Source organism: Phaseolus vulgaris, chromosome 4 (genome assembly GCF_051622355.1).
Source record: "Phaseolus vulgaris cultivar YP4 chromosome 4, ASM5162235v1, whole genome shotgun sequence".
NCBI classification, from domain to species: Eukaryota; Viridiplantae; Streptophyta; class Magnoliopsida; order Fabales; family Fabaceae; genus Phaseolus; species Phaseolus vulgaris.
Genome location: NC_143501.1, coordinates 28,978,949 through 28,983,992, shown reverse-complemented (window position 1 = coordinate 28,983,992; position 5,044 = coordinate 28,978,949). Strand labels below are relative to the sequence as shown.

Below are 5,044 nucleotides of genomic sequence, written 5' to 3'. Positions count from 1 at the left end.
AAAACACGAGGTGGCGACGACGGCGCGACCTCTTCAGCAATAGGACGCCCTTGCTGCTCCTGAAGAGCTTGACGCAGCTCCTCAATCACCTTGCTAAGCTCGTCATTCCTGGCCCGAGAGGCGGCCAGGTCCTCATGCATTCTCGCCTGTTCTATGTGCGAGGCTTCCACAGTCGCCTGCAACGAGCGCATAATCTCTGCCATCTGCGCCATGGTCATGGCGGCGGCGCCTTCAGCAGCGACGGGCGCAACTGGACTTGAACGATTGCTTCTCATTTTTCTCATGAAACTTGACGAATCACAGAATGCAGCGAACAACACTTACTTCAGCTACGATTGATTCAGCGATCAATCGGTAAAAACTGCGCCAAACTCCGCAAGAAAACTCAAGAACACCGCAAAACCTCCAAAGAAACCTGCAACTCCACCAGAAACCACCGCTTCTCCCACGAAAAACCAAACGAACCAAAGAACTTAAACTTCACCGAACAAATCTCGCGTAAACAGCAGGAAATCTCTCTTCACCGAACAAAAACCCAAGCGAACGGTGGAAAACGCGAAATCACCGAACAAATCTCAAACGAACAGCGAACAGTGGTTGCACCAGCACACAACCACGCAGAAAACTACGAAAACCTCCAAGAACTCACGCTGCGGATGGGAACAGGTTTTACACGGCCCCACGGTGGGCGCCTGATGATCCTGCCTGTTGACCAGAACGTTGGAACTTGCCTCGTCAATGGATCGACGTGTGCATCGCTTCTACCTCCGTCCTTCGTCACGATCCACCTCAAGAACCTGCAAAAGAACAGAGCGGCGCCGCTGCGGCCGATTGCACTCCAACGCCCAAGTCAGTGACTGAACCACCAAATACTAAGAGCAATAACACTCAAGAACTCTCAAGGAACCGTGCAATGTTCTCTCTCACAGTATGCTAAAGAACTCGCAAGCGTAAAGAATACAATCTGAACGTGCGTACCTCGAAAGTTCGTTGAGAAACCCTTAAATACCTAGTCACTTTCTCTCTCCTGGCAGTTACGCAGCTGGACACGTGGCACGCATCCAGTCGTACACGTGCCATCATCTGGAGCCTCCTTGACTTGGGCGCTGCTTCCGACTCTCCTTTGGCTAAGTTACTTATGCATGGTGCTGCCCAGTGCATAGCTAACTTGGGAGTGCGATCTCTACTAGAACTGGCGAGTTAGGGTGCCTTCGTACACCTTCCCTGTGGTCTCGCTGGCCGCCTTCATAATCTGCACCACCTTCATCTTCGGCGATGTGCTTGCTCCGGCGATCTCCAATCACTTGGTCGCCTGAGTTTACATCTGGCGACTTCATCTTTAACCCGGTGATCACCGGTTCTGGTATGCTGGAGATCGGAGCACGCCAACTTAATAACTGGCGACTACACGAGTCCCCCGACTTCCTTCCCTTCTGCCAACCTGGCGTCTTGTCAACATGCCTATACTGTAGCTGGATGCCACGTCATCACTTCCGACTACCAGGGCGGTACAATACTTAACATATTTGAGTGTTAGGAATAGACTTGAAATATTAATTGCTATCAACATGTGATCTTGATTCTAAGTTGTTTCTATAAATATGCAAGGAATCGATATTTAGGAAACATCTTAATAATTTTATATGCGAGGAATCGATATAAATGATTTTTATACAGACATCAATATTAATCACATAACATCATATTATCCTGATTAATCAAAATACAAAAGAGTGAGAATGATGAAACTCAATCCCTAAAACAAAAATGGACTCAGAGGATATCTCGATGAGGACGGTGTGTTCCTCAGGAAACGAGCTTTCAGTTGGTCTCCGATGAGAGAGGGTGGTCCACCTGCAAAAGACTCTCTGATGCTTAAGTCAATACGAGCACAAAAATGATGATAAATTCTTAACAAGTACTAGAATATAATTTAGTACTAAAATATAGTTTAGTATGTCCTCTTACTGAGTTGTTGGACTCAAACCATTAAAAAAAACATTGAATGGTTATCATGAGATATAAATGAATTTTATAATAGAAAAAACATTGAATGGTTATCATGAGATATAAATGAATTTTATAATAGAAACTATAACCGTAGGTAGAAAACAAATTGTAAAATTGTAAAATGATGTTTGAACTCATTTATATACTATTATTTAAACTTATATTTAATCGGTATAGGAAATTTAAGACACGTTTTATGATGATAGTGCAACATTCCTTCCATTAATGTTTTTAACATAAAGATATATAATTCACATTGTTGATATATATATTCAATGTTGGTGTGTCTCATTGTGTCATTACAGTTATGATCACTTTCCAGGAACGAAGTTGGTGGCGTAGGCCCAGGCATTGTTGTTGACTGGGTCAGCAAGCAAGGTGATCTGCAAGGTTCTCCAAAGGTCCCTTTCCAGTGACAATGGCCTGAACGAAGAAACCAAACATGGAGAACATGGCCAATCTCCCATTCTTCAACTCTTTAACCTTCAACTCAGCAAAAGCCTCTGGGTCATCAGCAAGACCCAATGGGTCGAAGCTCCCACCCGGGTAGATTGGGTCAGTCACCTCACCCAAAGGCCCACCAGCAATGCGATAACCCTCCACTGCACCCATCAAGATAACCTGTGTGGCCCAGATGGCAAGGATGCTCTGTGCATGGACTAAGCTTGGGTTGCCCAAGTAGTCAAGCCCACCCTCACTGAATATCTGAGACCCAGCCTTGAACCACACGGCCTCTCCGAACTTCACACCGTTGCGGGCCAAGAGTTCTGGGAACACACAACCCAAAGCTCCCAACATAGCCCATCTGGAGTGGATGACTTCCAGTTCACGGTTTTTGGCAAAAGTCTCTGGGTCAGCAGAAAGGCCAGCAGTGTCCCAGCCGTAGTCACCTGGGAATTGGCCAGTGAGGTAGGAAGGGGCCTCACCGGAGAATGGGCCCAAGTACTTGACACGATCTGGGCCGTACCATGGGCTTCCAGAAGAAACCGACTTGGAGGCCGTCTTCCTCATGGAAATCCTTCCACCGGAGAGGTCGGGGGTGGCAGGAGAAAGCTTGATCGCTTGGCCTGCCAGTGACGGTGAAGAGAGAGCCATTGTGGAAGCAGCCATTGTAATGTTTGTCTTGCAGAATAAATAAAAGAATTAAAAGTTTTGGTAAATGAATGAATGATTTGTTGATGCATGTGTTCCTATTATATACCTTGAAGATGAATGGGTTGTTATCTTTACGAGATCTATACCTCATTTTCTATTGGTTTGGATTTGAAGGATCCTTTATGTCCACATGTTTGTTTTCGTACTTCCTTTATACTTTTGGATTGTGGTTTGCTTCCTGACAAAGAGGGATCAGATATCTACAAACATATCAATAAATACTTCTTACACCAAATAAGACATTGCCATTTGTGATTTCCGGATACGTAAATTCATAAATAGATGAGCATAGTGGGACAAGCTTTTGCTAAATCTTTTGTTTCATCCTCTTTGGTTGGCATCAAATTAAATTACAGTATTTCCATTTTTTTAAGAAACATATACAAAATGAGAATATGGTCATTTTTGTCTCTCTCAACTAAATAAAACAACCAATTTCTTCAAACCAAACCAATGAATAACTACACTGATTAATGTTTATATTATATAATTTGAGAAAAGTAGTTTGTGAGAGATAGGCCTCTGATTTGCTTCAGTGCTGCATCTGCCAATGGAGTATTTCTCCTGTGCTTCTTACATTTACGCCAAAGTTAACATTCTTCACTATTTTATGTTCATAAAAAAAGTAGTAAAATATACCGTCTATCACATATTTAATGATTCAAGTGATGAAACTAATTTTAATAAATATAAATATACAAATTGCTAATAAATAAATATAATATCATAATTTTATAATATTAGAAACTAAAATAAGAATATCATTTTACTTTATTTTAAAACTATGTATTATATTATTTTTACATAATTTTCTGTTATTTGACAAGAATAATCATCTCGATGAATTATTTAATAACATTTTTCAATCAATTAAATTTATGATTATCAGCATAGAATAATTATCCAGTTTTTTTTATCTTAGTAAAAAAATAATATAAATATCCTGAAAGAACGTTAATATAAACTTTCCGTGTGTAATGGTGAAGATTTGGTATTTAGAATTTTTTTTTTCAGCATGAAAGTCTTCCTAGAATTTGTCTTTTTTTTAAATGATTTTACATTGCAGACTTAAAAAAAGTAAAAATATATATATTAAAGAAAGAAATGAGTTTTTATAAAATAAATAATAAATTAAAATGATTTAGTTTCAAAAAAAAAAATTGTGAGAATGAAGAAAATAAAAAATAAAAACTATTAATGTAGTTATTGAAAAATAAATAATAATGTTATTATTATTGAAAACACCAAATTAACATAAAATTTTAAAAATTGTAATAAGATAAAGTTGAATATAATGTTAAAGCTAAAGTTAGATTTATAAAAATTTAGGAAAAAAATTGTATCGTTTGGTCGTGATTGGGTCATGACTCGATCACTTAAAATGTGACTTTTTAGTTCACTTAACTCAGGCCCAATAGACAGAGATCGATCCAAATAAAAGCAGGTTTGATGGTCCTTAAAGAGGTCGACCTTGAAAGATGTCAAATACATTAAAGACTTTAAAACAACAAGAAATAGAAACACAACAAAATCAGTTAATTAAATCTATTTATCATATAAGTTCAACAAATATAAACAATCAGAGACGATACTTTGTAGATCAACATCCATGAAATTAGGAGAAATATATTAACATATGACGAGGTTGCTATTTACTCCTAAAGAAGGATCTACGAGTGTTATAAAAGAGACTTGAAAGCCCAAACAAAGATAAGAATTATTTCATACAATATACACACTACACTCATATTTTAATGCTCTCATTGACATGATCGTCAGATTCTTATCAACAGGTGAAGCTCTCATTGTGATTTCCAAGCACCTCGAAGAAGTAGAGTTGAAAGGTTGATCCAGGAACCACCTCCAGAACCATACGTAG

The 5,044-nt window shown here is 39.0% G+C and overlaps 1 pseudogene across 1 annotated transcript; it reads right to left on the bottom strand.

Annotated features, from left to right (window-relative positions):
- Positions 1 to 2,202: 2,202 nt before the first annotated feature.
- LOC137837445 (chlorophyll a-b binding protein, chloroplastic-like) lies at positions 2,203 to 3,177 on the bottom strand (annotated as a pseudogene). Its single transcript, XR_016520383.1, has one exon. The product of XR_016520383.1 is annotated as a chlorophyll a-b binding protein, chloroplastic-like (transcript).
- Positions 3,178 to 5,044: the final 1,867 nt, after the last annotated feature.